Genomic DNA, 10,527 nt, shown 5'->3' on the forward strand with positions numbered 1-10,527 from the left:
GTGGTAGGCAGGGTTGTGGTGGTAGGCAGGGTTGTGGTGGTCGGCAGGGGTGTGGTAGGCAGGGTAGGCAGGGTTGTGGTGGTAGGCAGGGTTGTGGTGGTAGGCAGGGTTGTGGTGGTAGGCAGGGTTGTGGGGGAAGGCAGGGTTGGGGTGGTAGGTTGTGGTGGTAGGCAGGGTTGTGGTGGTAGGAAGGGTTGTGGTGGTAGGCAGAGTTGTTGGTAGGCAGGGTTGGTGGTAGGCAGGGTTGTGGTGGTAGGCAGGATTGTGGTGGTAGGCAGGGTTGTGGTGGTAGGCAGGGTTGTGGTGGTAGGCAGAGTTAGGCAGGGTTGTGGTGGTAGGCAGGGTTGTGGTGGTAGGAAGGGTTGTGGTGGTAGGCAGGGTTGTGGTGGTAGGCAGGGTTGTGGTGGTAGGTAGGGTTGTGGTGGTAGGCAGACTTAAGGTGGTAGGCAGGGTTGTGGTGGTAGGCAGGGTTGTGGTGGTAGGCAGGGTTGTGGTGGCAGGCAGGGTTGTGGTTCTAGGCAGGGTTGTGGTGGTAGGCAGGGTTGTGGTGGTAGGCAGGGTTGTGGTGGTAGGCAGGGTTGTGGTGGTAGGCAGGGTTGTGGTGGTAGGCAGGGTTGTGGTGGTAGGCAGGGTTGTGGTGGTAGGCAGGGTTGTGGTGGTAGGCAGGGTTGTGGTGGTAGGCAGGGTTGTGGTGGTAGGCAGGGTTGTGGTGGTAGGCAGGGTTGTGGTTGTAGGCAGGGTTGTGTGGTGGTTCTAGGCAGGGTTGTGGTGGTAGGCAGGGTTGTGGTGGTAGGCAGGGTTGTGGTGGTAGGAAGGGTTGAGGTGGTAGGCAGGTTGTGGTGGTAGGCAGGGTTGTGGTGGTAGGCAGGGTTGTGGTGGTAGGCAGGGTTGTGGTGGTAGGCAGGGTTGTGGTGGTAGGCAGGGTTGTGGTGGTAGGCAGGGTTGTGGTGGTAGGCAGGGTTGTGGTGGTAGGTAGGGTTGTGGTGGTAGGCAGAGTTGTGGTGGTAGGCAGGGTTGTGGTGATAGGCAGGGTTCTGGTGGTAGGCAGGGTTCTGGTGGTAGGCAGGGTTGTGGTGGTAGGCAGGGTTGTGGTGGTAGGCAGGGTTGTGGTGGTAGGCAGGGTTGTGGTGGTAGGCAGGGTTGTGGTGGTAGGCAGGGTTGTGGTGGTAGGCAGGGTTGTGGTGGTAGGCAGGGTTGTGGTGGTAGGCAGGGTTGTGGTGGTAGGCAGGGTTGTGGTGGTAGGCAGGGTTGTGGTGGTAGGTAGGGTTGTGGTGGTAGGCAGAGTTGTGGTGGTAGGCAGGGTTGTGGTGGTAGGCAGGGTTGTGGTGGTAGGCAGGGTTGTGGTGGTAGGCAGAGTTGTGGTGGTAGGCAGGGTTGTGGTGGTAGGGGGTTGTGGTGGTAGGCAGAGTTGTGGTGGTAGGCAGGGTTGTGGTGGTAGGCAGGGTTGTGGTGGTAGGTAGGGTTGTGGTGGTAGGCAGGGTTGTGGTGGTAGGCAGGGTTGTGGTGGTAGGCAGGGTTGTGGTGGTAGGCAGGGTTGTGGTGGTAGGCAGGGTTGTGGTGGTAGGCAGGGTTGTGGTGGTAGGTAGGGTTGTGGTGGTAGGCAGGGGTTGGCAGGGTTGTGTGGTAGGCAGGGTTGTGGTGGTAGGCAGGGTTGTGGTGGTAGGCAGGGTTGTGGTGGTAGGCAGGGTTGTGGTGGTAGGTAGGGTTGTGGTGGTAGGCAGAGTTGTGGTAGTAGGCAGGGTTGTGGCAATAGGCAGGGTTGTTGTGGTAGGCAGGGTTGTGGTGGTAGGCAGAGTTGTGGTGGTAGGCAGGGTTGTGGTGGTAGGCAGGGTTGTGGTGGTAGGCAGGGTTGTGGTGGTAGGCAGGGTTGTGGTGGTAGGCAGGGTTATGGTGGTAGGTAGGGTTGTGGTGGTAGGCAGAGTTAAGGTGGTAGGCAGGGTTGTGGTGGTAGGCAGGGTTGTGGTGGTAGGCAGGGTTGTGGTGGTAGGCAGGGTTGTGGTGGTAGGCAGGGTTGTGGTAGTAGGCAGGGTTGTGGTGGTAGGCAGGGTTGTGGTGGTAGGCAGGGTTGTGGTGGTAGGCAGGGTTGTGGTGGTAGGTAGGGTTGTGGTGGTAGGCAGAGTTAAGGTGGTAGGCAGGGTTGTGGTGGTAGGCAGGGTTGTGGTGGTAGGCAGGGTTGTGGTTCTAGGCAGGGTTGTGGTGGTAGGCAGGGTTGTGGTGGTAGGCAGGGTTGTGGTGGTAGGCAGGGTTGTGGTGGTAGGCAGGGTTGTGGTGGTAGGCAGGGTTGTGGTGGTAGGCAGGGTTGTGGTGGTAGGCAGGGTTGTGGTGGTAGGCAGGGTTGTGGTGGTAGGTAGGGTTGTGGTGGTAGGCAGAGGCAGGGTTAAGGTGGTAGGCAGTGTTGTGGTGGTAGGCAGGGTTGTGGTGGTAGGCAGGGTTGTGGTGGTAGGCAGGCAGGGTTGTGGTGGTAGGCAGGGTTGTGGTGGTAGGCAGGGTTGTGGTGGTAGGCAGGGTTGTGGTGGTAGGCAGGGTTGTGGTGGTAGGCAGGGTTGTGGTGGTAGGTAGGGTTGTGGTGGTAGGCAGAGTTGTGGTGGTAGGCAGGGTTGTGGTGGTAGGCAGGGTTGTGGTGGTAGGCAGGGTTGTGGTGGTAGGCAGGGTTGTGGTGGTAGGCAGGGTTGTGGTGGTAGGCAGGGTTGTGGTGGTAGGCAGGGTTGTGGTGGTAGGTAGGGTTGTGGTGGTAGGCAGAGTTGTGGTGGTAGGCAGGGTTGTGGTAATAGGCAGGGTTGTTGTGGTAGGCAGGGTTCTGGTGGTAGGCAGGGTTCTGGTGGTAGGCAGGGTTGTGGTGGTAGGCAGGGTTGTGCTGGTAGGTAGGGTTGTGGTGGTAGGCAGGTTTGTGGTGGTAGGCAGGGTTGTGGTGGTAGGCAGGGTTGTGGTGGTAGGCAGGGTTGTGGTGGTAGGCAGGGATGTGGTGGTAGGCAGGGTTGTGGTGGTAGGGTTGTGGTGGTAGGCAGAGTTGTGGTGGTAGGCAGGGTTGTGGTGGTAGGTAGGGTTGTGGTGGTAGGCAGGTTTGTGGTGGTAGGCAGGGTTGTGGTGGTAGGCAGGGTTGTGGTGGTAGGCAGGGTTGTGGTGGTAGGTAGGGTTGTGGTGGTAGGCAGAGTTGTGGTGGTAGGCAGGGTTGTGGTGGTAGGCAGGGTTGTGGTGGTAGGCAGGGTTGTGGTGGTAGGCAGGGTTGTGGTGGTAGGCAGGGTTGTGGTGGTAGGCAGGGTTGTGTTAGTAGGCAGGGTTGTGGTGGTAGGGTTGTGGTGGTAGGCAGAGTTGTGGTGGTAGGCAGGGTTGTGGTGGTAGGCAGGGTTGTGGTGGTAGGCAGGGTTGTGGTGGTAGGCAGGGTTGTGGTGGTAGGCAGGGTTGTGGTGGTAGGTAGGGTTGTGGTGGTAGGCAGAGTTGTGGTGGTAGGCAGGGTTGTGGTGGTAGGCAGGGTTGTGGTGGTAGGCAGGGTTGTGGTGGTAGGCAGGGTTGTGGTGGTAGGCAGGGTTGTGGTGGTAGGCAGGGTTGTGGTGGTAGGCAGGGTTGTGGTGGTAGGCAGAGTTGTGGTGGTAGGCAGAGTTGTGGTGGTAGGTAGGGTTGTGGTGGTAGGCAGGGTTGAGGTGGTAGGTAGGGTTGTGGTGGTAGGCAGAGTTGTGGTGGTAGGCAGGGTTGTGGTGGTAGGCAGGGTTGTGGTGGTAGGCAGGGTTGTGGTGGTAGGCAGGGTTGTGCTGGTAGGCAGGGTTGTGGTGGTAGGCAGGGTTGTGGTGGTAGGTAGGGTTGTGGTGGTAGGCAGAGTTGTGGTGGTGGGCAGGGTTGTGGTGATAGGCAGGGTTCTGGTGGTAGGCAGGGTTGTGGTGGTAGGCAGGGTTGTGGTGGTAGGCAGGGTTGTGGTGGTAGGCAGGGTTGTGGTGGTAGGTAGGGTTGTGGTGGTAGGCAGGTTTGTGGTGGTAGGCAGGGTTGTGGTGGTAGGCAGGGTTGTGGTGGTAGGCAGGGTTGTGGTGGTAGGCAGGGTTGTGGTGGTAGGGTTGTGGTGGTAGGCAGAGTTGTGGTGGTAAACAGGGTTGTAGTGGTACGTAGGGTTGTGGTGGTAGGCAGGTTTGTGGTGGTAGGCAGGGTTGTGGTGGTAGGCAGGATTGTGGTGGTAGGCAGGGTTGTGGTGGTAGGTAGGGTTGTGGTTGTAGGCAGAGTTGTGGTGGAAGGCAGGGTTGTGGTGGTAGGCAGGGTTGTGGTGGTAGGCAGGGTTGTGGTGGTAGGTAGGGTTGTGGTGGTAGGCAGGGTTGTGGTGGTAGGCAGGGTTGTGGTGGTAGGCAGGGTTGTGGTGGTAGGTAGGGTTGTGATGGTAGGCAGAGTTGTGGTGGTAGGCAGGGTTGTGGTGGTAGGCAGGGTTGTGGTGGTAGGCAGAGTTGTGGTGGTAGGCAGGGTTGTGGTGGTAGGCAGGGTTGTGGTGGTAGGCAGGGTTGTGGAGGTAGGGAGGGTTGTGGTGGTAGGTAGGGTTGTGGTGGTAGGCAGAATTGTGGTGGTAGGCAGGGTTGTGGTGGTAGGCAGAGTTGTGGTGGTAGGCATGGTTGTGGTGGTAGACAGGGTTGTGGTGGTAGGCAGGTTTGTGGTGGTAGGCAGGGTTGTGGTGGTAGGCAGGGTTGTGGTGGTAGGAAGGGTTGTGGTGGTAGGCAGGGTTGTGGTGGTAGGCAGGGTTGTGGTGGTAGGCAGGGTTGTGGTGGTAGGTAGGGTTGTGGTGGTAGGCAGGGTTGTGGTGGTAGGCAGGGTTGTGGTGGTAGGCAGGGTTGTGGTGGTAGGCAGGGTTGTGGTGGTAGGCAGGTTGTGGTGGTAGGCAGGGTTGTGGTGGTAGGCAGGGTTGTGGTGGTAGGCAGGGTTGTGGTGGTAGGCAGGGTTGTGGTGGTAGGCAGGGTTGTGGTGGTAGGCAGGGTTGTGGTGGTAGGCAGGGTTGTGGTGGTAGGCAGAGTTGTGGTGGTAGGCAGGGTTGTGGTGGTAGGCAGGGTTGTGGTGGTAGGCAGGGTTGTGGTGGTAGGCAGGGTTGTGGTGGTAGGTAGGGTTGTGGTGGTAGGCAGGGTTGTGGTGGTAGGCAGGGTTGTGGTGGTAGGCAGGGTTGTGGTGGTAGGCAGGGTTGTGGTGGTAGGCAGGGTTGTGGTGGTAGGCAGGGTTGTGGTGGTAGGCAGGGTTGTGGTGGTAGGGCGGGTTGGGGTGGTAGGCAGGGTGGTGGTAGGCAGGGTTGGGTGGGAGGCAGGGTTGTGGTGGTAGGCAGGGTTGTGGTGGTAGGCAGGGTTGTGGTGGTAGGCAGGGTTGTGGTGGTAGGCAGGGTTGTGGTGGTAGGCAGGGTTGTGGTGGTAGGCAGGGTTGTAGGCAGGGTTGTGGTGGTAGGCAGGGTTGTGGTGGTAGGCAGGGTTGTGGTGGTAGGCAGGTTGTGGTGGTAGGCAGGGTTGTGGTGGTAGGCAGGGTTGTGGTGGTAGGCAGGGTTGTGGTGGTAGGCAGGTTGTGGGTGGTAGGCAGGGTTGTGGTGGTAGGCAGGGTTGTGGTGGTAGGCAGGGTTGGTAGGCAGGGTTGTGGTGGTAGGCAGGGTTGTGGTGGTAGGCAGGGTTGTGGTGGTAGGCAGGGTTGTGGTGGTAGGCAGGGTTGTGGTGGTAGGCAGGGTTGTGGTGGAAGGTAGGCAGGCAGGTTGTGGTGGTAGGCAGGGTTGTGGTGGTAGGCAGGGTTGTGGTGGTAGGCAGGGTGGTGGCAGGGTTGGTGGTAGGTAGGGTTGTGGTGGTAGGCAGAGTTGTTGTGGTAGGCAGGGTTGTGGAGGTAGGCAGGGTTGTGGTGGTAGGCAGTGTTGTGGTGGTAGGCAGGGTTGTGGTGGTAGGCAGGTTGTGGTGGTAGGCAGGGGTGGTAGTGGTGGCAGGCAGGGTTGTGGTGGTAGGTAGGGTTGTGGTGGTAGGCAGGGTTGTGGTGGTAGGCAGGGTTGTGGTGGTAGGTAGGGTTGTGGTGGTAGGCAGGGTTGTGGTGGTAGGTAGAGTTGTGGTGGTAGGCAGGGTTGTGGTGGTAGGCAGAGTTGTGGTGGTAGGCAGGGTTGTGGTGGTAGGCAGGGTTGTGGTGGTAGGCAGAGTTGTGGTGGTAGGCAGGGTTGTGGTGGTAGGCAGGGTTGTGGTGGTAGGCAGAGTTCTGGTGGTAGGCAGGGTTGTGGTGGTAGGCAGGGTTGTGGTGGTAGGCAGGGTTGTGGTGGTAGGCAGGGTTGTGGTGGTAGGTTGTGGTGGTAGGCAGTTGTGGTGGTAGGCAGGGTTGTGGTGGTAGGCAGGGTTGTGGTGGTAGGCAGGGTTGTGGTGGTAGGCAGGGTTGTGGTGGTAGGCAGGGTGGTGTAGGCAGGGTTGTGGTGGTAGGCAGGGTTGTGGTGGTAGGTTGGGTGGTAGGCAGGGTTGTGGTGGTAGGCAGGGTTGTGGTGGTAGGCAGGGTTGTGGTGGTAGGCAGGTAGGGTTGTGGTGGTAGGGAGGGTTGTGGTGGTAGGCAGGGTTGTGGTGGTAGGCAGGTTGTGGTGGTAGGCAGGGTTGTGGTGGTAGGCAGGGTTGTGGTGTTGTGGTGGTAGGCAGGGTTGTAGGCAGGGTGGTAGGTAGGGTTGTGGTGGTAGGCAGGGTTGTGGTGGTAGGCAGGGTTGTGGTGATAGGCAGGGTTGGTAGGCAGGGTGGTGGTAGGTAGGCAGGGTTGTGGTGGTAGGCAGGGTTGTGGTGGTAGGGAGGGTTGTGGTGGTAGGCAGTGTTGTGGTGGTAGGCAGGGTTGTGGTGGTAGGCAGGGGGTTGTGGTGGTAGGCAGGGTTGTGGTGGTAGGCAGGTTGTGGTGGTAGGCAGGGTTGTGGTGGTAGGCAGGGTGTGGTTGTAGGTAGGGTTGTGGTGGTAGGCAGAGTTGTGGTGGTAGGCAGGGTTGTGGTGGTAGGCAGGGTTGTGGTGGTAGGCAGGGTGGTGTAGGTGGTAGGCAGGGTTGTGGTGGTAGGCAGGGTTGTGGTGGTAGGCAGGGTTGTAGTGGTAGGTAGGGTTGTGGTGGTAGGCAGGGTTGTGGTGGCAGGCAGGGTTGTAGTGGTAGGCAGGGTTGAGGTGGTAGGCAGAGTTGTGGTGGTAGGCAGGGTTGTGGTGGTAGGCAGAGTTGTGGTGGTAGGCAGGGTTGTGGAGGTAGGAAGGTTTGTGGTGGTAGGCAGGGTTGTGGTGGTAGGCAGAGTTGTGGTGGTAGGCAGGGTTGTGGTGGTAGGCAGGGTTGTGGTGGAAGGCAATATGGTGGAAGGCAGGGTGGTGGTAGGCAGGGTGGCAGAAGGCAGGGTGGTGGAAGGCAGGGTGGTGGAAGGCAGGGTTGTGGTGGTAGGTTTGTGGTGGTAGGCAGGGTTGTGGTGGTAGGCAGGGTTGTGGTGGTAGGCAGGGTTGTGGTGGTAGGCAGGGTTGTGGTGGTAGGCAGGGTTGTGGTGGTAGGCAGGGTTGTGGTGGTAGGCAGAGTTGTGGTGGTAGGCAGGGTTGTGGTGGTAGGCAGGGTTGTGGTGGTAGGCAGGGTTGTGGTGGTAGGCAAGGTTGCCGACGGTAGGCAGGGTTGTGATGGTAGCCAGGGTTCTGACGGTAGACAAAGTTGTGGTGGTAGGCAGGGTTGTGGAGGTAGGAAGGTTTGTGGTGGTAGGCAGGGTTGTGGTGGTAGGCAGAGTTGTGGTGGTAGGCAGGGTTGTGGTGGTAGGCAGGGTTGTGGTGGTAGGCAGGGCTGTGGTGGTAGGCAGGGTTGCGACGGTAGGCAGGGTTGTGGTGGTAGGCAGGGTTGTGACGGTAGGCAGGGTTGTGGTGGTAGGCTGGGTTGTGACAGTAGACAGGTTTGTGGTGGTAGGCAGGGTTGTGGTGCGAGGCAGGGTTGTGGTGGCAGGCAGGGTTGTGGTTTTAGGCAGGGTTGTGGTGGCAGGTAGGGTTGTGGTGGTTGGCAAGGTTGTGGTAGCAGGTGGGGTTGTGGTGGTAGGCAGGGTTGTGGTGGTAGGCAGGGTTGTGACGGTAGGAAGGGTTGTGACGGTAGGCGGGGCTGTGGTGGCAGGCAGGGTTGTGGCGGTAGGCAGGGTTGTGGTGGCAGGTAGGGTTGTGGTGGTAGGCAGGGTTGTGGTGGTAGGCAGGGTTGAAGTTGCAGGCAGGGTTGTGGTTGTAGGCAGGGTTGTGGTGGTAGGGAGGGTTGTGGTGGTAGGCGGAGTTGTGGTGGTAGGCAGGGTTGTGATGGAAGGCAGGGTTGTGGTAGTAGGTAGGGTTGTGAGGGTAGGTAGGGTTGTGGTGGTATGTAGAGTTGTGGTGGTAGGCAGGGTTGTGGTGGTAGGCAGGGTTGTGGTGGCAGGCAGGGTTGTGGTGGTAGGCAGGGTTGTGGTGGTAGGCAGGTTTATGCAGGTCGACAGGGTTGTGGTGGTAGGCAGGTTGTTGTGGTAGGCAGGGTTGTGATGGCAGGCAGGATTGTGGTGGTAGGCAGGGTTGTGATGGCAGGCAGGGTTGTGGTGGTAGGCAGCGTTGTGGTGGAAGGCAGGGATGTTCTGATAGGCAGGGTTGTGGTGGCAGGCAGGGTTTTGGTGGTAGGCAGGGTGGTGGTAGGCAGGGTTGTGGTGGTAGGCACGGTTGTGACGGTAGGCAGGGTTGTGGTGGTAGGCAGGGTTATAACAGTAGGAAGGGTTGTGATGGCAGGAAGGGTTGTCGTGGTAGGGTTGTCGGTGCTGTTGTGTTAAGGTAAGCACGGCAAGGTTATGGTGGCAAGCCATGCAGGGTTGTAGTGGTAACCATGGCAGGGTTATGGTGGCACGCTCTTTCAGAGTTGTAGTGGTAAGCATGGCAGGGTTATGGTGGCAAGCCATGCAGGGTTATAGTGGTAACCATGGCAGGGTTATGGTGGCAAGCTCTTTCAGAGTTGTAGTGGTAAGCACGGCAGGGTTGTGGTGGCAAGCTCTTTCACATTTGTGGTACTGCTGGCAACATTATGGTGGCAGGGTAATGATAGCAGGGCTGTCAATTATGGTGGCAGGGTAGTATCAGACTTGTGGTGGAAGTCTGGTAAGGTTGTGGTGTCAAACAGGTTAAGATAATTTCAAGGTTGTACTGGCAGGGTGGCAACCTTTTGGTGGGGAGGTTTTCGAGGCAGTTTTGGCAGGGATGTGGCAGCAGGGTTGTGGTGGTAGAACTGGTAGGGTTGAAACTGCAGGTCTTCTAGTGTTGTGGTAGCAGGTTGGCAAAGTTGTAGTAGCAGGGTTGTAATAGGAGCGTTGTGATGGCAGGGGTGGGTTTATGGCGGCAGGATTATGACGGCAGTATCGTGGTGGCAGGATTATGGCGACAGGGTTGTGGTGGCAGGATTATGGCGACAGGGTCGTGGTGGCAGGATTATGGCGGCAGGGTGGTGACGACAGGATTGACGGCAGGGTCGTGGTGGCAGAATTATGACGGCAGGATTATGAAGGAAGGTGACGGTGGCAGAGGTGAAAGAATCAGAGCAGCAGGGTCGTGGTGGCAGGATTATGACGGAAAGGTGGTGGCGGCAGGGGTGGCATAATCATGGTGGCAGGATTCACGGCAGGATGGTGGCGGCAGGACTGAAGGCAAGGTGGTGGTGGAAGGGATGATTGAATCATGACGGCAGGGTAGTGGTGACATAATCACGGCGGCAGGGTAGTGGTGGCAGGGGTGGCAGACAGGGGGCGGTGAAAGGAGCACAATGGTCCTGAGCAAAGTATGGGCGTGTCAGGCTGTGTGGCACCTCCCGCCTCCACCACCCCCTACACACACACTATATAACACACACACCCACCCACCCAGTCAGGTGTAGCCGTGGCTACCACAGCCCTCGGTGTACAACACTTAGCGGGCTGTGGTGTAGCCACAAAGAATGGCAGTGTAAGAGCCGAGTCTGGAACACTGACAACGTGTTATCCCGCACACTACCAGATACACACTGAGGGGAATATTGGGTCTACACCACCACCACCAACCCCTCACTCCCCCTCACCCCTTAACCAACACACCCTCTCCCCTCTTCCTCTTCCACCCTTACTCACTCTCTCCCCTCACTGGCTCCTCCTCCACCCACCACACAAACCAACAATGCGCTGCTCCACCAAACTGCTTTGCCTTGCCTATTACGCAAGCACACCCCTCACCACACACACAGGATCCATACATACCTTTAAGTAGAGGTACGATAAAGCTCATGGAGCAGGAAGAGAGTGGACCCAGTAGCGACCAGTGAAGAGGCGGGGCTAGGAGTTGTGACTAGACCCCTGCAGCCAAAATTAGGTGACTACACACACACTCCAGCTGCAGCTCTCACCACCCACAGCTTCAAGGGTAGGTACAACAGCCCGTGAGGACACTCAGGTAATCATTAGAAGCGAAATCAATAATTAGTTCTGGACAGAAGCAAAACAACTGTGTGAGTAAACAACGCTGAGGAGAGTACAAGCCACACTGAGGTACACTAGAGTACAAGACATACACTCCGAGGTACACTAGAGTACAAGACATACACTCTGAGGTACACTAGAGT

General features: G+C 58.4%; 1 protein-coding gene across 4 annotated transcripts in view; it reads right to left on the reverse strand.

Moving 5' to 3' along the window:
• LOC128687247 (phosphatase and actin regulator 2-like) overlaps positions 1–9,945 on the reverse strand; it is a 1,174,904-nt gene extending 1,164,959 nt beyond the window's left edge. For all 4 annotated transcript variants that reach the window (XM_070098451.1, XM_070098450.1, XM_070098449.1 and 1 more), the window contains exon 1: positions 9,797–9,945. The gene's annotated coding sequence lies outside the window, so the exon portion shown is untranslated. The remainder of the gene's footprint in view (positions 1–9,796) is intronic.
• Positions 9,946–10,527: the final 582 nt, after the last annotated feature.

The sequence above is a fragment of the Cherax quadricarinatus genome, chromosome 62 (genome assembly GCF_038502225.1).
Source record: "Cherax quadricarinatus isolate ZL_2023a chromosome 62, ASM3850222v1, whole genome shotgun sequence".
In the NCBI taxonomy this organism is placed as follows: domain Eukaryota; kingdom Metazoa; phylum Arthropoda; class Malacostraca; order Decapoda; family Parastacidae; genus Cherax; species Cherax quadricarinatus.